This window comes from Bos indicus, chromosome 8, assembly GCF_029378745.1.
Source record: "Bos indicus isolate NIAB-ARS_2022 breed Sahiwal x Tharparkar chromosome 8, NIAB-ARS_B.indTharparkar_mat_pri_1.0, whole genome shotgun sequence".
Taxonomy (NCBI): Eukaryota; Metazoa; Chordata; class Mammalia; order Artiodactyla; family Bovidae; genus Bos; species Bos indicus.
Window position 1 is genome coordinate 95,997,580 of NC_091767.1, and position 22,342 is coordinate 96,019,921.

Below are 22,342 nucleotides of genomic sequence, written 5' to 3' on the forward strand. Positions count from 1 at the left end.
AGTTAAGATGCAATATTTGAAAAGGTTATAGAGGAAAAAGAATAGAATAGGGAACTGTAAAAGGAGTATTTGAGGGAATTGATCAGAAATAACTAATTTTGGGGTCAAATATGGACCCATTGTACCTGCAGAGAGGATAGGATTTACCAGAGCCCTAGGTTCTGTAGGTAAGTTTTATGTAAGATTATAGACACTCATAGCATGCAGGAATTGGCTAGAAAATTACTTCAAGTTCATCATTATGTAGATTCAGAAACTAAGCTACAAAGAGGTGAAGTAACTTACTCAGTTACAGAGTGTGAGGATTACTTAATCTAATAGAGTTACTTGTACTGTACAACACTTTTTTTAAAAAGGAAAATATATATGTAGGTTTACAGGAAGAAATGCAAGGAGGCACTTCTGTAAATGTTTTATAAATATTGTTTTGATAGGATGCCAGACTTCATCTTCCTTTTCTAGGTGAAGAACTGAAGATATAAGGGGATTGAAGAAGAACAAGTCACAATCCAAATCAGGTCTGAAACCTCTTTCTGTTGGTTGCTTTACCTGTCAATAACTCAATAAGCAACATTACCTCTTTCAAAAATCAATGAATGGAAATGCTATGAGGAAACAGAGAAATCTTCATTCTTGTGGGTATTCACGGAAAAGACTTTAACTGTTGCTATTCTTTTACTTATTAAAATAGGGAAAATTAAAAGTGATGATACTGAATGCTTGCAAGAGTCTAGGGAAATTGAGACCCATGTATTGTAAAGTAGCAATCTTTGGAAAGACAAATTAGCCGATTAAGGAGAAAATGCTATATGAATGAAGGTCATATAGCTGCACTGTCTAATAATAAAAAAAATTGAAGTGGCAGAATTTGTCAGAAGGGAAGGTCTAAATAAATTGTGGTGCTCGTGAGAATATTGTGTAGCTAATGACAATCTCCTTATCATCAGAAATACAAGCATGAGACAATGCCTATACCTCTGTGTGCTCACTTCTTCACATTTGGCTCAGTCAGCTCCACACACACTGAAATTAAGATGAATGGATTAATTGAGATATTGTTGAAGTATGGTATTATATAGCTTACAAGTGTATACCATAGTGGTTCGTGATTTTTAAAGATTTTATTCCACTTACATTTATTATGAAATTTGGGCTGTATTCCTGTGTTGCATAACTAGCGAGACTCTTACCTGGGGACTCTTGGTAAGAACCTGTTTCCAGGTTCTTTCAGGTCATTGACATAATTCAGTTTTTCAAATTTGTAGGACTGAGGTTTTCATCTTCTTGCCGGCTGTAGACTAGGGGGTTCACTCTCGTCTCTAGAGGCTTCTCCCAGGTCGTTCCATGTGGCCCCCTCCATCACAGCATTAGAGAACCTCCCTTATGTTGTTCTCCACTTTCTCTTGCTATCAGCTGGAGAAAACTCAGCTTTTATGGGGCTGAGGTGATTCGGCTAGGCCCCTATGCATAATCTTTTGGACTTTGGGTCAATATCTGCAAACTCCCTTTTGCCACACATTATAACATAATCATGGAAATCAAGCCAAGGGGCAAGTGGTGCCATGGAGTCATCCTGTTGCCTGCCAGACCATGGATTGGACTCACTCTGACACTTCCTGTAGGTCTTTTTCCAGTTGTTAACTTTTCAGCAAAGTGTTTCCTGGAATCTATCTAAATTTCAACTGCTCCTTTTACCTCCACCTAAACTTCCACCCCTTTTGCCTGTTTTTCTTTTTAAATGTCTTCTTTAGCACTTATCATCTAAAGTCCAATATATACCTTATTTATATTGTTTGTTATCTGTCTCCTTTAGCACACATAATCTCAAAGAGATCAAGGACTTTGTTGTTTTCTGCTGTATGTAGTTCTCACTGCTGGAATGATGCCTGGCACATAACAAATACTCAGTAAATATGCATTTAATGAGGAAACAAATGATACAAAATTATGTAGAGGGTATGATTACAATTACTTAAAAGTATGAATGCATGTAAACACAAAATAGTATTGTTAAGATAGTAAGACTTTAATAGCTTAAAAATCTCTCTCTTAAGCTCTGCACTGCTTTTCTATTGACATAACAAAGAAAAGGCCTTACAGAAGGGGCTGTTGTCTGAGGAGTGTGGATTATCCAAGTATGACATAGCTCACGAGCAGATAGTTTTGAGGTAATGCTAAGGAGGGATTCAGGAGCTCATCACAAGCAGAACATACCAGAGGCAATATGGAAGAAGAGAAAGAGCATGAGAGATGGAATCCCAAAGACCTGGAGTTGTGTCTCTCTCAAGGATTTACTGGATTTCCTAGATGGCTCAGTGGTAAAGAATCTGCCCACCAATGCAGGAGATGCAACAGACGCAGGTTCCATCCCTGGGTTGGGAAGATCCCCTGGAGGAGGAAATGGCAACCCACCCAGTATTCTTGACTGGGAAATCCCACGGACAGAGGAGCCTGGTGGGCTACAGTCCATGGGGTTGCAAAGAGTCAGACACGACTGAGCGACTAAACAGTGACAGCAACAAGTATTAATATTTACTAGTTGGGTGAATTGAAAAGCCACATGACCCCTCTGAGCCAATTTTCTCACTACAGAAATGAGGACATGAACTACTTTCATCATTGGGTTGCTGTAAGGATTGTGTAAGATGCTCGGTTTTACTTCGTCTCACATCATCCAGCTTATTCACCCTTTTGATTGCCAAGAGAAAGATGTCTCGTGTTGTACCAACTTTTCTCCTTCATCTATCTTGTGTGCAATTATAGAAAAGGACTTTCTTGAAATGGTAGGATGATTTCCCCATGAAAGGAATATCACCAGTTTTTTTTTTTTTTTTTTTTGTAATGCAATATTGGTTTCCAATAAGCAACTAGTTTAAAATAACAGAACAGAAATTCCCATGTGGCTAACAAAATTTCCCTTTGAGCTCCAAAGGCTCTCCTGGCACTCTCCAATTATTGTGCCTTGAAATTGTTTCAGTAACTGCATTCTTTATGACAGGCATTTGAATATCAAATATTGGTCACTGCCAGAGTATTAAATTGTTAATCAGAAGTAGGAGGAAAATGACTTTAAGTTCTGATCCTGTCAGTTTCTCATTATTTGACCTTGAACCATTCACCTTACTTCTCTTGGCCTTCTGGTGCATTTTGAGAATCCTTGCATGCATGAACAAATGACTCTGTGGAAAGATAATTCCCATGGCAATAAAAGCGATTACATTTTAAGCATCTAGTATATTCCAGGCGTTATGCTATATTCTTTACATACATTATCTTAAAAGCTCAAAACAAGTCAACCAGCTGATATCATTGTCTCCATTTTATCCACAAGAAAGCTGAGGCTTAGCGAGATCAAATAAATTCTTGAGAGTAACACAATGAAATGCTGGAATTGATCTACTGCTATAATCTGTTAGCATCATTTTGCATTTGGATTATTCTTTTCAATGCATTTACTCTCTGGCCCAATTTTGTGTCAAAGAGGATTTGATTCAACATTCTATGCCTTTATGTAAGTCTTCAATTTAAAGAAAATGAACAACAGTCTGCTTGTTCCTTGCTACACCCAAGGTACCTAGCACAATACATGTTAGGTAGTAGGTGTTAAATAAATGACGTTTGAATGAATGAATGAGTGATATGGGTCAAAGACAGAGTGTTGTGCCATGTCTCCATTGACATATAGTAGTATTGGCCCTTTCGGTTATAAATCCATTGGACTTTGTTGTTAAGATATCTTCATTTCTTTGTTTTTTTATCTATAGGTGTTAAAGGGAGACATTGTCAAATGTTTTGGTGTAGTCAGGTACACTATATATAGGTTCCCCCCAAATCTGCCATTCTGATAATCTTGTTTTGCAAAAAGAAAAGCTTAAAATGTATTTCATGTTTCATGGGCATATTATTTTTCTCATCTTTTTTTTTATCTTAAAGTTCACAAAATACTCAATTTTATCATTTGACCTATGAAACTATCTGGGATAGACATTAAGTGCAATATATATTTTTGCAGCACATTCCTTTTGAAGGTGAATCAAGAGAGTATTTTCTATCTTACAAGATTTCTGGCAGAATTTTGAGGCTATATTTGGAAAGTTCTCTTAATAACAACAGCAATAAGCATTTATTCAAAAGGTTGCATTATAAACACTGCGTAGACACCTGACCTACATTATTTAATTTAATTTCCCACAAATCTGTGAAGTAGACCTGAATATCTGAAATCTACAAACCAGAAATCCAAGAACAAAAAGAGCTAAATTTTGCCCAAAGTTACTGGTAAGTAGTAATCAGGAGTCAAACCCAGGTCTCAAACTCCAAGATTGTGTTTTTAATTAGTATACATATTGGCTTTTATAACTTTTCAAGGCCAGGAAACACATTAAAAACTCCTTAATGTTTTCTTATGATCACTTATACTGTTTGGTTTCAGTTTTCTTGTTTTATTTGGATTAGGCTGGGTTATGCTGCAGTGACAAATAACATCAGTTTTATTATAATGTTGCTTTTATGTATCAGAATGGGTTTACTTGATTGCAGTGACTGGAAGATCATACTGGAAAGTCATGCAAAGACAATTAACTGTTTTAAACTCAAAATGATACATACTACTTCTAGCGACATATCGTGATCAAAGCAAATTAAACAGCCAATCGAAACCTCGAGGAGTGGGGAATCATAACCCTCCACTATATCTGAAAGGAGAGAACAAGTTATCAGTGGATAGCGATGGTATCCACAAATCCATGTATCTGATGCCCCTATCAGAGGTGAAAATATTCTCTTTTTAAAAAGTTTTGATTGGGATATAGTTGGTTTATAATTACTATTCAGTAGAGGGAGAAGGCAATGGCACCCCACTCCAGTTCTCTTGCCTGGAAAATCCCATGGGCGGAGGAGCCTCGTAGGCTACAGTCCATGGGGTCACAAAGAGCCAGATGCGACTGAGCAACTTCCCTTTCACTTTTCACTTTCCTGCATTGGAGAAGGAAATGGCAACCCACTCCAGTGTTCTTGCCTGGAGAATCCCAGGGACGGGGGAGCTTGGTGGGCTGCCATCTATGGGGTCGCACAGAGTCGGACACGACTGAAGCGACTTAGCAGCAGCAGCAGACCCTTATTAGTTATCAGTTTTATATATAGTAGTGTGTTTATGTCAGTCCCAATTTTGCAATTTATCCCTTCCCCAGAACCTTGCCCTTTCCCCCCAGTAACCATAAGTTTATTTTCTGAAGCATCACTACAAACAAAGCTAGTGGAGGTGATGGAATTCCAGTGGAGCTATTTCAAATCCTGAAAGATGATGCTGTGAAAGTGCTGCACTCAATATGCCAGCAAATTTGGAAAACTCAGCAGTGGCCACAGGACTGGAAAAGGTCAGTTTTCATTCCAATCTCAAAGAAAGGCAATGCCAAAGAATGCTCAAACTACTGCACAATTGCACTCATTGCACACGCTAGTAAAGTAATGCTCAAAATTCTCCAAGCCAGGCTTCAGCAATATGTGAAACGTAAACTTCCAGTTGTTCAAGCTGGTTTTAGAAAAGGCAGAGGAACCAGAGATCAAATTGCCAACATCCGCTGGATCATGGAAAAAGCAATAGAGTTCCAGAAAAACATCTATTTCTGCTTTATTGACTATGCCAAAGCCTTTGTTTGTGTGGATCACAATAAATTGTGGAAAATTCTTCAAGAGATGGGAATACCAGACCACCTTGACCTGCCTCTTGAGAAATTTGTATGCAGGTCAGGAAGCAACAGTTAGAACTGGACATGGAACAACAGACTGGTTCCAAATAGGAAAAGGAGTACGTCAAGGCTGTATATTGTCACCCTGCTTATTTAACTTCTATGCAGAGTACATCATGAGAAATGCTGGACTGGAAGAAGCACAAACTGGAATCAAGATTGCCGGGAGAAATCTCAATAACCTCAGGTATACAGATGACACCACCCTTATGGCAGAAAGTGAAGAGGAACTAAAAAGCCTCTTGATGAAAGTGAAACAGGAGAGTGAAAAAGTTGGCTTAAAGCTCAACATTCAGAAAACGAAGATCATGGCATCCGGTCCCATCACTTCATGGGCAATAGATGGGGAAACAGTGGAAACAGTGTCAGATTTTATTTTTCTGGGCTCCAAAATCACTGCAGATGGTGAGTGCAGCCATGAAATTAAAAGATGCTTGCTCCTTGGAAGGAAAGTTATGATCAACCTAGATAGCATATTGAAGAGCAGAGACATTACTTTGCCAACAAAGGTCCGTCTAGTCGAGGCTATGGTTTTTCCTGTGGTCATGTATGGATCTGAGAGTTGGACTGTGAAGAAAGCTGAGCGCCAAAGAATTGATGCTTTTGAACTGTGGTGTTGGAGAAGACTCTTGAGAGTCCCTTGGACTGTAAGGAGATCTGACCGGTCCATCCTAAAGGAGATCAGTCCTGGGTGTTCATTGGAAGGACTGATGCTGAAGCTGAAACTCCAGTACTTTGGCCACCTCATGTGAAGAGTTGACTTATTGGAAAAGACTCTGATGCTGGGAGGAATTGAGTTCAGGAGGAAAAGGGGACGACAGAGGGTGAAATGGCTGGATGGCATCACCGACTTGATGGACATGAGTTTGAGTGAACTCTGGGAGTTGCTGATGGACAGGGAGGCCTGGCATGCCGCGATTCATGGGGTCTCAGAGTCAGACATGACTGAGCAACTGAATTGAACTCCATTTCTATTTTGTAGATAGATTAATTTGTAGCCTTTCTTTGTATTCCCACATATAAGCAAAATCTATGATTTGTCTTTGACTTAACTTCACTCAGTATGACAATCTCAAGGTCCATTTAAGTTGCTACTAATAGCATTATTTCATCCTTTTATGGCTAATTGACATTTCTCCAAAGAAGAGATACAATGGGTTAAAAAAACACATGAAAAGATGCTCAACATCACTAATTAGTAGAGAAATGCAAATCAAAACTGCAATGATATATCACCTCTTTCCAGTCAGAATGGCTGTCATCAAAAAATCTACAAACAACAAATGCTGGAGAGGGTGTGGAGAAAAGGGACCCTCCTATATTGTTCGTGGGAATTTAAGTTAGTACAGCCACTATGGAGAACAGTATGGAGGTTCCTTAAGAAACTAAAAAATAGATATGATCTGCTGCCATACGATCCAGCAATCCCACTCCTGGGCGTGTATACAGAGAAAACCATAATTCAAAAAGATACACGCACCCCAGTGTTCACTGCAGCACTATTTACAATAGCCAGGACATGGAAGCAACCTTAATGTCTATCAACAGAGGAATGGATAAATAAGATGTGGTACATATATACAATGGAATGTTACTCATCCATTAAAATGCATGAAATTATGCCATTTGTAGCAACATAGATGGATCTAGAGATTGTCATACTGAGTGAAGTAAGTCAGAGGAGAACTATCATATGACATCCCTTATATGTGGAATCTAAATAGAAATGATACAAATGAACTTACAAAATAGCAAAAGACTCATAGAGAATGAACTTATGGTTGCCCAGGCTGCAGTCCATGGGGTCGCTAAGAGTCAGACACGACTGAGGGACTTCCGTTTCCCTTTTCACTTTCATGCATTGGAGAAGGAAATGGCAACCCACTCCAGTGTTCTTGCCTGGAGAATCCCAGGGATGGGGGAGCCTGGTGGGTTGCCGTCTATGGGGTCGCACAGAGTCGGACACGACTAAAGCGACTTAGCAGCAGCAGCAGCAGGGGAAGGATAGGGGGAAGGAATAGTTCGGGAGTTTGGGATGGGCACGGCTATATTTAAAAATGAATAACCAATGAGGACCCACGAAGTTCATTGTATAGCACATGGAACTCTGCTCAATGTAATGTGGCAGCTAGATGGGAAGGGGAGTATGGGGGAGAATGGAAACATGTAAATTTATGCCTGAGTCTTATCACTGTTCACCTGAAACTATCACAGAATTGCTAATCAGCTATATCTCAATACAAAATAAAAAGTTGTAAAAGATAACTGTAAAAAATAGGTAGTGAAGCTTAATTTTCATTAAAAATTATGTACCATTACATATTTTCTTATAATCATACCATTATATATTTTCACATAAAAATTTTGCTCATTAGTTCCAATACTTCCTTCTTGAATCTTATAAAACTAAGTAAGCCTTCTGGGTTATCCTTCACACTTATTGTAAAAATCGTGTAAATATAATGATTCTTTTCTGACCAGTTGGTTACCTTCATTGTCTCCCCACTTTACATGTATCCTTTTAAACTCTGCACTTAATAGCACTCCCTGTGCAGCTGTATTGACCTCACAAAACTATCCCCACTCTTCTTTGGCATTATGAAAACTTGATGTTGTAAAGTCATAATTTCAATTTTGTATGCCCGATGTCCCCAGAGATTTTCTTGTTATTTTGGAGATTAAAGATGCTTAGAAAAGGAGGACTTAAAATGTTTATTCCTCCTCCACCTGTATTAACAAGCTATTGGAGATGTGCAAAATACAGGATTTTTTTTTTTTTAAAGAAAGCATTCAGGGAAGAGAAACCCAACACACGATGAAAGCATTGAGTGAAGTCATGAGATGACAGCTATGCAGCAGATGCAGAGAGAAGCCAGTTCAGACTGCAAGAGGTGGATGGAAGATAGAAATTTCTGGGAAAGAGGCTCTTCTGGCAGTCTGTTACATTTGAAAAGTGAACATTTAATTGATCTAATGGAAAAAAAAACTAAGGATGGGTACACTGAAGACCACTCAAGTCAAAAGCAAATATAAAACAAAGTAATCACTAACTCTAGGAAGAATAAATAGGTTGTGCAAAATGGAACTCTGCCTGTAGAATTTGTCCCTGTCTTATACAATATTTGAGTGATAACTTAAATACTGCTGTTGATTAAACAGAGTTAGCTATAGCTGTGGTAATTTATTTCCAAATATCTCCCATCCTGCCTGCCTTCCCCAGTGAGATTTTGTCACTCTTCACACCGAGGTGTGGAGTTGATTTCTCCTACCCCAGAGTTTAGGCTTACCCTGTAAGGACACAGGGCTTCCCAGGTGGCACAGGGGTAAAGAATCTGCCTGCCAATGCAAGAGACACAGGTTCGATCCCTGGGCCAGGAAGATCCCCTGGAGGAGGAAATGGCAACCCACTCCAGGATCCTTCCCTGGAACAATCTCATGAACAAGAGGAGCCTGGCAGGCTACTGTCCATGGCGTTGCAAAGAGTCAGGCATGACTGAGTGACTGAGCATGCATGTCCCTTACATGGGCCCACATACTGTAGTAGAAGAGAATGCTGAAGACTTGTGAGGCTAGATTTTAAGAAATCTTGTAGCTTCCATGTTCAGGCTCTAGGAATGCTTCCTCTTAGAATGCTGCCTTGAGACCGCCATGTTCTGAGGAAGCCCAAGTGAGGCTTGTGGAGGAGAAATAAGGCACTCTGAGGGAAAGCCCTGCTCCCCCCAGTCCACCAGCTGAATGCAGTTACATAAGTGAAGCCAGAAGAACCACCCAGTTGACACAGAGCATCACAAAATCTAAGAAATCATTATTTCCTTAAAAGGCTAATTTTGGGGTGATTTGTTATCCCCAAATGGACAACTGAAACAGTAGTTATATTGGGAAGAAAGAGGTGGAGTGATAATAAGAGAGCTAAATCATCAACTAAAATGCCAGGAAATTAATAAAAAGATAACTTCAAAAGAGAAATCAAGAAAAAGAGCACTGAGAGTCTATTATGAGAGATGTGGAGATAGATGCCAGAAGAAACAATTCAAGTGTTTTAAGTTGTTGCCTGGGGCCAGACTGTGGGGTGGGCCAGGGGAATGCAGTTTTTCATTATAGACCTCTTAGTTGTATTTGATTTTTAAAATGTGAACATGAATTGCTTTGATAAAAGTAGAATTTATATATTTTTAAATTGTCCCTAGGATATGCAATCCTGTGAAGCTAGGGCATTGGGAAGGCCTCGGGGCCTGGCAGATGAATAAGGAGAAAGCTCTAATTTGGTCAGTTGCTTTCTGTGGACCATCCTGCCCCTAAAGGCTTGTCTTCCCTCCAAGCCTCCCTTTTCAGTTTCAGTTCTTAGCAACCAATTCAGAATGAGGAATGTATTTTAACGTACAGGTGAAGCTTACAAATAGTTTAGAAGAAGAAAAGAAAGAAAAAGAAAAAACAAGCAAACAGAGGCATGTTTTGCCTCCAGTTCACAAACAGTTCACAAAATGATCTGTCCCTTTGTTCAGCTAATTTCTGTCTTGGCTCCCTGTCTTCTTAGAAGAAAAGGTGGAGGGGAAAAGCTCCAGAAGCCCTTCAATGACAAATACCTACAGTAAAAGGATAATACATTTAAATCACTGGCTCTGAGAACCTCTAAATAGCCCCAGCTTTGTGCAGTTGGATTTCTGGAAAAATACTTGGAATTGTTGTATTCTCTTTGGAGTCCCTGCTAGTTTTGACTGTGTCTTTACATAAATCAAAAGAACTTGGGGTTCCTCCAGTAATACATAGGTAGAAATAGCTCTGGAAAACCTGCTTACTTGTATTTCCTCCATCTTTCCCTTTAGAATTCCTAATGCCATTCTTTGGCCTATTAAGCAATCTTGTGCAAAACATCCTTTATTTCTTAGAGCAACGTAGCCTGTGACTTTGGCTACACTATTCTGACAGCTGGACAACTTGGTTGGCTCCTGCTTAAAAAAAAGTCAATCAAAGCAGCTGTTTGGCAAAGCTTATTGAATGATTTTCTTAGTTTTCAGCAAGCCATTGTGGGATTACATCACTTCAACTCAATGGTCTCTCATTTTCCCCAATATCTCTACTCTTTAACTGGCTTAGCTTCTTCTGTCCTGTCCTTGCCCCAGTCCCCAACTTAACTTACCTTCTGAAAAAGTACCACAGGATTATGTTTTCTGGATGGGTGATTACAATAAGGAAGGTAGAGCTATTCTTAGGGCACAGAATATTTGTGTGGGCAGTTTGTATGCAAAAACGTTAAGACGGAAGGGCTGAGTGCAGCCCCGGATGCTGTCTTCCCCATACTCGCCAGCATCAGCAGCCCCGGACGCTGTCTTCCCCATACTCACCAGCATCAGCTCCTGGGTCCAACCTTGGCCAATCCAGCACCATTCCTGGTTGTGCCAGGCCCACGATCCCTAGGACTTGGAATTGAGCCTTACGCTCGCAGGCTACTCTCTAACCTGCCAAGTATGACAATAACAAGAGCAGGAATAAATGCCGATTGCTGAGCATCTGCTGTAGGTCCAACATTAGACTGGCTATTTATTGTTAAGCCTTCTACCAGTCCTAAATGTTAGGTATGCTTATTCCCATTTTACAGAAATGCTTAGATCATGTCCCAAGGTCACATAATTAACCACATGTGGAGGCAGGAGTTTTATATGTATTTTTCTGACCACAAAACCTCTGTCCACTCTGTCACATTGCTCTGGATATTACTGGCATTCTGGGCCCTACAAACACATACGATTGCTTTCACTTAAAATAAATAGGTCCAATATAGCTTAGTTCTATCTTACATTGAGTCTCTCCTTTTTAAAAACACTTTTATTGTAGAATAGTTGATTTGCAATGTTAGTTTCAGGTGTACAGCAGAATGAATCAGTTATACATATACATATATCCACTCTTTTTTTTTTTTTAGAATTCTTTTCCCAAGTAGGTCATTCAGAGTATTGAGTAGAATTTCCTGTGCTATACAGCAGGCTCTTGTTACCTGCTTTATATATAGTAGCTTGTATATGTCATTCTGAGTCTCCCAGTATACCCCTCCCAGCCATCCCCTGGTAACTCTGTTTGTTTGCTGCGTCTGTGACTCTACTTCTCTTTTGTCAGTAAGCTCATTTGCACCCCCCCTTTTTAGATCCCACATATAAGCATTGGCATATGATGTTTGCCTTTCCCTGTCTGACTTACTCCACTCAGTTTGAGAATCTCTAGGTCCGTCCATGTTGTTACAAATGGCATTATTTGTTTGTTTTTTTATGGCTGAGTAATATTCCATTGTATATATGTACTACATCTTCTTTATCCATTCATCTGTTGATGGATATTTGGGTTGCTTCCATGGTTTGGCTATTTTAAATAGTGCTACAATGACTATTGGGGTGAGTGTATCTTTGAATTGCAGTTTTCTCCAGGTATATGCCCAGGAGTAGGCTTGCTGGGTCATGTGATAGTTCTTGTGTCTCTCCTTCTGAAGGAGTGAGTCTCTCACCGCCTCTCTCTTTCTAATGAATGAAGCTCCCTTGTTGGTGACATTTGTCTGCATTTGGCCAATCCATTTAATTCTGCTCCTTGAGCCACTGGTGGCTTTGACAGAGGTCAGTCTAGAGAATGACCCGTTTCTTCAACTCTGGTCTTGCCTGCTTCCCTTCCCTGCTGCCCAAGAACTCTACCCTGAAAATACAAACGTCCAAAAACACGAATGAATGTTATACTCATTACTTGTGCATGTCATTGTGTCTTAGGCACTGTGCCATGCTCTGTAGGGGATGAAACAAATCAAGCGCAGATCCCAGCCTCAAGGTGGTTAGAGGCCAGGATCCTGTTCGAGATGGTTGAACTGTATAGATTTGCGCCACTAGTGATAGTAATTGTATTGGTAAGCACCTATATAGCTCTTAGCAGGTGAAGGGCACTTTGGGAAAGTTATTTCACTTCATCCTCAAAATAGGCCAGAGAAGTAGATTCTATTATTATCCTATTTTACAAATAATGAAACTGCAGTAGCTAGGTAAGATTACGAGCCCAGGCAGTCTGGCTCCAGGTCTGAGCTCTTAAACAGTACTAGGTTTAGAGACGATGCTGCACAGGTTGCAGGAGTAGCACAGGTCACAGGACCTGAGAGTAGAGAGTAATATCACTTGGCTGCATAAAGCTAGGAAGGCTTCCTGCAGGAGGTGGCACTTGAGCTGAGCCCTGAAGGATGGGTAATATTGGGCCATAAGGAATGAGTATGTAGGAAGGGAATTTCAGAGGGAGAGACTAGCCATCAGCTGGTTGTACAAAGGCTGTTGTTGCTGAGGACTCAACCTGCCTCTTCTCTGAGTTGTGACCTAAGTCGGCAGCTCAGCACTGGATGCCTGGCGGTGTGCACAGCTAGTGTGATCCTTTTGTTCATCGGTCTAAATATGCCTTTGGAAAAATATGGTTATCCCCCTTGAGCATGACTCCTGTTTCTCTCCTGGGTTATGACTGCCTCTGGGATGTGGAGTCCTTCCTTTAAGAACGTCAGAGTAAGAAGACTTTGAGTGAGGATTTGACCCAGGCAGGAGAGGAGCTCTCAACCATGACAGATGAGTGACTTCACTGCCCAGCCTAGGAAGATACCTGAGGTGTTGCTCCACCCCAGAGAGGACAGATGGCAGCAGCTATTCCACTCTATGCATTTACCGATTGTGACGTCTGCTCATCTTATTGATGGCTGAACTCAGAGGGCCACCACACTGGGGAGAAACCTGAGCATGGAATCCTCATCCCCAGCTTTCACCATGCCCCATTTGCACCAAGAAAATGGTCACAGTAGTGATGAATCTGTACCCTTTGTCTCCCACTGAGGATGCTGCTCAGAGAGAAATTTGGGGGGTGAATGGAATCCCCGCCACACAGAGCACTGCCTTTGACCACAGCAGAAATTGCTGTGGAGGGAGGTTCCTAGGTTTTCTTGATCCTCTAACTTTAAATCCTTTTCAGACACAAACTCATTGACCATTTGGCATCATCTTGACTGAACTTTTTATTTACACCATCTGACTCCTTCTCTCCAGATGTGTCATCATGGGTGGCCCCTGCTAATTGGAGCCATTGTGTTTTCTTGTTGCTTCTGTTTTTGACTGAGTTACTTGCCTGCTCCTGACATTAGAAATATGCTGATCTCCCATCTTTCTTAAGTCTGACTCCCACCTTACTGTTTGTATTCATTGTGTCCCAAGATAATTAGTCACTTGCCTTGGAGGATGAGTTCTTACTGTGAGTTTCTCTCAAGAGATACTTGCAGAATCCTCAAAACAAGAAGAGTCAAAGTCCTTTAATTTCACCACTGAATTTTTATTCTACTTCTAGGGGTGGGGTGTGTGTTTTACTTTCTTTATTCCATTTCTTCTGTATCTCCCAGTGGTTAGGGAAGGACCTGGTACATGACTAGCCTCCCTCTAAAAAGTCTGGGCACCCATCTCAGGCACACAGATAGAAGTTACAGGATTCTGAGGTGAACATTGCCCTCACTTCTGTGGGGTCGCGATGAATGGAGCGGATGTTCTCAATAAGTTCTAATGTGAGTAGAAGGAGAAAGCTGACTGAATGAAGAAAGAGAGAGTGAGAGAGATCCTGTAACACGTTATTCCTCTAGGCTGGAGAATATCACATACAAAACTTTTCTAATCATTTTGAAGAATCGACTTGCCAAAGAGTTCAGTAAGGTGGTATGAAATCATCATTACTTCCCCTGCACAATTTATCTCCCTATGATTTGTGTTAGTTCAGGTATCTTTTTCCCTCTTGTAAGATCTTCACCATTCACTTGCCTTTTTATACTTATAAGGTTGCTCTTATGTATCTTGTTCCTAAAGCCTCTTCAGCCAATTTTTCCCCTGATTTCCTGGACTCTAGACAAAGAGCATCTTTGAACTCCTGATAGTGTCACCGGATATTTGTTTGTGCACTAGTTGAATTCTTGTGTGGCTTTGAATTCTCTTTCCAGAGAAGTGAAGCTTTATAGCTCTTGCAGATTGACTTAATCTTTCACAGCACGTGAATGATCCCTTCATTCTAAGGGCCCCCTGGTTGATTTGGTAATTTCTATAGATCTGTCTCTCATGGGTTTGCTTTTGTCTGCTCCCTCCTTTTCTGTTACTTCATTATTTTGTGAGATTTTAGTCCACCTTATTTACCATCCCCAACTCGGGCCACTCCTTATTCTTTTCCTCAACTTTATAGAGCTTTCCAGCTCAGCCTCCAAGAGCTTGGGGTTTCATCTCTACATAGTGTATATCATCCCCACCCTTGTAAAATGAAGCATAGACTAGGAACTATGTAATTCGACACTCTATCGGTCATTCGTAGTGTTGACTTTATGGGGATTTTTGTCTCTGAAGACCTTGTTCCATGAGAACTCTGGTGTCCTAAAATATGGGAATCAGAGTTGCTGGTCACTGACTGGAGTGAGAATTTGTCCGCTTTAAGTTCTTCATGCTCGTTATTTTGGCTGGAAAAATGTGTCTTTTAGAATTCTATGCAGAAAGACTGTGTGTATTTTAATTATATGAACTCTATATTTTAATAATAGCATGCTAAGGGTTTTTTAAAATATTTTAGGACAGTTTTATTTTAACAGCTATGAGTTTTTAACCATATTTACAATTTGATATTTTTATTTAACCTATATATTTTTGTTTGAAAACTACAGCTTCTAAATCTACAATTTGGATTCAGATTTAAATATATTCAATTAAGCTAATAGATTTTGCCAACTAAGGACCTATAAAACACTCAGAAAAAGGAACAATTCAAGATATCTTTTGAGCCCCAATGTCCAAAACAGCTTGCTAATTCAGTGTTGAAAACTTTAGCCTGAGTATCAAAATTAAAGAAATAAGAAACAACTGTATGAGAAGTTCTGAAAACCTTAAACTTCCATATTTCCAGTCTCTTCACTGCCTAACTCATCTTTTTTTATTGCTGCTATAGTGCTCTTTCTAATATATAATCCAAATCCAGTAGCTTCCCTGATCAGAAGCTTTCGGTGAACTCATTCAATTTCAGAAATGAAGTCCAAATTCCAAGAATAGACAATGCAAAAGGCCCACAATGTGCTTTCAAATTCCCTTATCCTCATATGTTTCCTGTTCCTTCCTCTCTCTCTTCCTCTCCCACTCCCAGCCTTCCTATTTCCCAACCTCACTCCCTTCCTTCTAGAATATTAAACATCTGCAGGATACCAAAGTCATGAAACACAAAAGGGGAATGAGTCTTCTGTCAAAGGTCCGTGGTGCCTTCTCCACACTCTCTGTCTTTGCTCTGCTGTGCTCAGCACCACACATGCTGCCTTCTGTCACCTCCATTCCATCTCCACGATCATCTCCCCATCTAGACTTTCTCAATGCAAATTCCTCTCCTTCCTGAACACTCCACAACCTAGGGTACTCACCTTCTATGTGCTTCCCATTGTTTATTTTTGCTGCATTGATTTTTTTTTCCAATCATGAAAGCAATGCATATTCATTCTATAAGACTCGGAGAATGGAAGTGTAAAAGGAAAATATAGTCTGGTATACAAGGCATTCACTGAGGCTCCGGATGTCCAGATTCTATTCCTATTTCTGCCACTTAGGAAGTGAGGGATACTGACCATGACATTTACCCACTTGAGACCTCATGTTTTTCTTCTCTAAAAGGCAAGATCTGAGCTCCTGATGTGGAAGGACTATTCTGGTTGCAGAACTCAATGCCTAATGTACTTGTCTACAAATGTATATTGTGCATCTTGGCTGCTCTGTTGAACAGTGATGTGCTTTTCATTGCCACACACCATGCTTGGCCCAGAGTGCATCTTCCTGCCACGTTTGAAGAACAAAGGCATACTCTGAGAGTCTCATTATTCTATCCCCCACTCAACTTTTAAGAATTTTTATTTACTATATAAAATGCGTTCAGCTTATTTAATGGTGAAACATGCTGGACTTGAATTTTATTATTAGATTTAGGGTTTATCACGGGCTTCCCAGGTGGCTCAGTGGTAAAGAATCCACTGGCCAACACAGGAGACACAGGAATTGCAGGTTCAATCCCTGGGTCGAGGTGATCCCCTGAAGTAGGAAACGGCAGCCCGCTCTACTATTCTTGCCTGGAGAAGCCCGTGGACGGAGGAGTCTGGTAGGCTACAGTCCACAGTGCCGCAAAGAGTCGGACACGGCTGAGCTTGCACGCACTCTTAGTGTTTCCCATCCTGCATCTTTCTGTACTCTTTTCTTTCCTTTTTTTTCCCCTTCTAATATCAAATGATAGCACCAAGCAAAACATTAAAATTATATTCACTCAAACAATACCATAAACATTATTTTAAATGATTTGTTCAAAATCATCGCAGATCCATACGATGCACAAGTCTTTATTTAATGGTATCCTCTCTTCTGAAATTTGAAAACAGTTTTCGGTCTAGAACTCTGTGATTTGAAGAACTGGGGAAAAAAAAAAAAAAAAAAAACCTCTGAGAGTGGCACATTATCATAAGATTTGTTATGGATAACTGGATAAGGGCATGGATTTAGAAATTCTTATAGTTCTTTAGAGTTTCTGTGTATTTTAAGGGGGAAGTTTTTCCAAGACATTATCTCCTTTTTCCTAAAGGTGATATCCAGGAAGTCTCTCATGGTTTTTCTACATAATTACCCTTCAAAGTAGTCCCTGAGTCATATAAGCAACCTATGTGCATGCTAAGTCACTCCAGTCATGTCTGTCTTTTTCAGACCCCATGGGCTGGCTATAGCCTTCCAGGGTCCTCTCTCCATGGGATTCTCCAGGCAAGAATACTGGAGTGGGTTGCCATTTCCTTCTTTAAGGGATCTTCCTGACCCAGGGATCGAACCTGCATCTCTTACATCTCCTGTATTGGCAGGCGGGTTCTTTATCACTAGCACCACTTGGGAAGCCCCAAGCAACCAACAGATACACTATTGTCTCCATGCTTCCCTCTGTGGGAGGTGGGGTGGGAGGAAGGCCAATCCTGGGACCACCACTTGGCTGGGTGAAGTTGGGCAAATGGCAACCTCCAGGTGCCTCTGTTTCCATCTCTTTAGATTGAATTGCTGCTCTTTCCATTGTGGTGAAGATCATATAAGATGGTTTTTTAAGAAACTTTTGAAAACTACAAAGCCCCATAGAAGGTGGCAGGGGTAATTCTCCTATAGACCTGTCCCCAGGGTTCATGGGAAAGCTGAATCCTGCCCCATCTCCTGTAAAATCTCTGTTCTTTGTGATGATGGGTTGAAGGGGATTGAGAAATCGATTTACTTTATATTTTGCTTTAACCCTGTGGTAATATTAATGTGTAAACAGAACTTCTCCTCTGATATATTAATTGCCGTCATCTATTATTTTCTGTTATTGGAAGTATTTCTCTGTGCTACCTACAGATGTATTAAAACTATTCAATTATAATTCTATACTCATGGTAAGATTCTTAAGTAAACATGTAAACACCCCCATATCATGAAGTCTGTCTTTAACATGCCAGGATAATATCCTGCTGTTATTCCAGAGGGGTGAAACAAAAAATGGACAAACAAAAAACATTTGTTAGCAAAAAACAGGATACCACAGGAAATAGATTGCATAAGTCATGATAAATAATCCACCCTCTTATTTGCTCTCATACTATAAAAATATATCACATGTAATCCCCCCATCAAAATAGAAGCATGTATACATGTGGCAGATTCATTTTGATATATGGCAAAACCAATACAATATTGTAAAGTTAAATAAAATAAAATTAAAAAAAATAGAAACAAACCAAGGAGAAATTTTGTTATATTCCCTTTCTCCCCATTTTTATTGAGATACAATTGACATGTAACAATGTATCATTTTAAGATATGCCACATAATGACTTGATATATCAGTCTATTACACAATGATTGCCACAATAAGGTAAGTTTACACTAGTCACCTCCCATAGTTAGAAATGTTATTTTTCTTGTGATGAGAGCTTTTAAAATCTATTCTCTTCACAATTTTCAAATATACAGTCCAGTCCTGTTAACTGGAGCCATGTCAGCTTCTGAACTGGCCTACCAATATCTTGTTTAGATTATGCCACCTGTTCCCTTCCAAGTACTTTTCAAGCAGAAGCTTCTGAAGCAAAACAGCTGTTTTTTGGCTAATATAGCAGATCCTTGCCATAAACTCTGTGTTTTGAAATTGCAGTTTGCTTAGGTCAAACAGGCTGATATGTTTGAATTACTGAATTTTTATTAGATTTTAAAATATATGTGTAAGAGTTCACATAAGTGTTTTTGCATAGGTATTATCCTGTTCATTTTCACAGAATGGGATTCCAAAACCAAGCTCCAGAGAGGTCAAGCAATTTGCTCAAGGTTATGTAACTGTTAGAGAATTGAGTTGTGACTTGTCTCACGTCCAAAATTCCACACTTTTTCTTCATGACACTCCTAATCATTTTTCCCCATCTCTTAGCAGTAGCAACTTTTCTCTCCTCAATACTCCTGTAATTCTTCTTCCTGGACCATGCTCCTTCTCACTTTGAAGGATGGAGTTCTGTCGGTGATTTGGTGGAATGTCAAGCCACCTGGGTATGCAGAGCACTCTTTCACAGAAAACAAAACAGTGACTATTTATTTAAATTTGTCCCATTGAGGCTGTTTTCACCAGCTAGGTTTCAGAGTTCCCTGCTTCTTTCCTTGCACAAGGAGCTCATCTTTGGGAATGATGGTGTCCTTCATCAGGCTTCACAGGAAACAAAAGGTGTTTCAAATCTCATTACCTGACAGATCCAGGCCTTCTCAGAGAAAGAGAACAGAGGCAATTTATGTGGAAGGAGAACATGAGTCAGTCAGCTCTCTGACTAAAAGATGCTGCTGCTACTGCTAAGTCGCTTCAGTTGTGTCCGACTCTGTGCGACCCCTTAGACGGCAGCCCACCAGGCTCCTCTGTCCATGGGATTCTCCAGGCAAGAACACTGGAGTGGGTTGCCATTTCCTCCTCCAATGAATGAAAGTGAAAAGTGAAAGTGAAGTCACTCAGTCGTGTCCAACTCCTAGGGACCCCATGGACTGCAGCCTACCAGGCTCCTCCGTCCATGGGATTTTCCAGGCAAGAGTACTGGAGTGGGGTGCCATTGCCTTCTCCAACAATACCTCCAACATTGCCTTCTCCGACTAAAAGATGAGAGGACGATAAACCATAAATCCCAGGTAGACCTGATTCTTCTCTGTTCAGAGGCTGCCTCCTGACTCTGTAGTGGGGACAAAACTTTATGGAGGGCAACTGTAGCAGGCCATTTCTACTGGAGATGGTGGGCACTTTTCTTTCAGGTCTTTTTTAACGATGTGGTCCCAAAGTGGGTTAAAGCAGAAGACACACAACTTTCTGAACCCTCTCATGACTCTACCATGGGTGCAAGCTTGTCCTGGTTTCTACCTTTCCAGACAATCGAATAGCTATGATTTTGTGGGAATCAGTGTGGTATCAACATGGCATCTGAAAGATAGACACAACAAATATATGTAGTTCTGTATGAGGGACTATATCTAAATGTCCATGATATTAAATGAATATGTAGTAAGCTTTAGCCATGGGTCAGACACTAAGCTGTGTACTCTTTTATTTATTTATTTATTTTTTTACTCATGGTCTTTCCTTTAATTGACACAGTCACTCTTCTAAGAGGTGAGTAGAATAAAGACTAACCTAGATCTGGTTTAACTCAAACCAGAACTGAACTGCTTTATTGCCATCTGTAATTTAGCCTCCTAATCAGCCTGAACCAGTTCCTGTGTGAACCAGTTTTAAAGACGACAGATTGTCATGGAACATTTTTCACTGGCAGACCTGCTAATCTCTCTTGGCTTTATATGAGCTGTCAGCTAAAGAATGGAGGGTCATTTGCTCATTTCTTCCTCAGGCTGGAATAGTCTGTGTATCTGAAAAATAACTAGCCACCTGAAACAACATGATGGGCTAGATAAAAAGAGCAGACCATTCGGAGTCCGACAGACCAGGGTCGGAGCCCCAGCCATACCTCATCATCACCCGCGTTGCACTGAGCAATGTTACCTTACTCCTCTGGGTTCAGTTTACTTATCCGTAACGTGAAGGTGAGGAAACCTATCTCACTGAGTTGTTGTGGGAGTTAAATCAGATAATGTGTGGGAGTGTGTGTGTGTGTGTGTGTGTGTGTGTATGTGATTTGCCCTTTGTCTTTATTCCAGGTGTATGCAAATAATAATGATATTAGTGAATCTAAAAGATATCAGCCAAAATTTCAGGAATATTGGTTTTCATATTTAGGAAATGAATATAATTTTTAAATGTATTTTTTATTGAAGTATAGTGAGTTACAGTGTTGCATTAATTACTGCTGTACAGCAAAGTGACTCAGGTGTGTATATACACACAGACACACACATTCAGGTATACAAATATATATATATATATATACTTTTCCATTATGGTTTATCACAGGATAGTATACAGTTCCATGTGCTATACAGTAGGACTTTGTTGTTTATCCATTCAATATATACCAGTTTGCATCTGCTGATCCCAAACTCTCAGTCCAACCCTCTCTGACCCACCCTCCCCCACAACAATGACCAGTCTCTTCGCTGAGTCCCTGATTGTGTTTCATAGACAAATTCATTTGTGTCATATTTTAGATTCCACATATAAATGATATCATGTGGTATGTGTCTTTCCCTTTCTGACTAAGTTCACTTAGTATGATAATCTCTAGTTGCAAGGATAATTTTGTTAAGGGCAATGGAGATACTGGATGGTCAGCAAAAGGGAGAAAGCAAGAAATGAGGAGGAAAGCTCTGTGAGACATGGCCCATTGCACCACACACGTAATATCAGAGTACACAGAAGACCAGTGAAAGGGTCAATGGTCAAGAAGTTTTCTGATATTACAACCCCTAATTCTGTTGAGGTTCTGTTGAGGGGAAAACACTCCCTATGACCGAAGACAATAGCTTTTCCAAGATGGCCTCGTTAAATGTTTAATTGGGTGAAAATATTTTGTAGGTTTCCACACGTGGCCAGGAACCTTAATTCAGAATTTTATTCTTTCTCTACGTACCCTTCTTACTGAAAAGAGACAAAGACTCGAGGCTTGCTAGACAATCTACCCACTTGCTCTGTCAGGGAACACCAACTGATGATTGTGGTTCAAATATTTTCTTGCTTTGATGTGTCTCTCTTAGGACAACCTCTCCTGCCCTCCCTGAGAGGGTGGTGGGAACAGTGAGTGAAATGATTTACCAGGAAGATAAGTGAGGGAGGCTTCAGGTGATCAATGAGGTCTGTGAAGTCGGAGGTCACTAAAAGGTCATACTGGAAGGCTGCATTCCAGAAAGTTACTATGGGGTGAATTGGGCTGTTCTTGTTTCACCCCAGAGGTGATTGTCCCCCCCAGATGCATTGCCTGCAATATTGCAGGTTGTCTTGATTATATACAAACTCACATATATTGTGCTCTCTCCTCTGAGTGGCCCTGGCCTAGTTAAGTCCCATGGGGGATGCAGAGGAAGTAGGAGATGTGGTCTCTGTTCTCAAGAACCTTATTTAGCTAAAATGAGAGA

At 40.3% G+C, this 22,342-nt stretch overlaps 1 long non-coding RNA gene across 1 annotated transcript in view; it reads left to right on the forward strand.

Moving 5' to 3' along the window:
• Positions 1 to 460: 460 nt before the first annotated feature.
• The window catches only part of LOC139184635 (uncharacterized), a 64,805-nt gene continuing 42,923 nt past the window's right edge, over positions 461 to 22,342 (forward strand). The window contains exon 1 of the long non-coding RNA XR_011568179.1: positions 461 to 518. This is a non-coding gene — a long non-coding RNA (uncharacterized lncRNA). The remainder of the gene's footprint in view (positions 519 to 22,342) is intronic.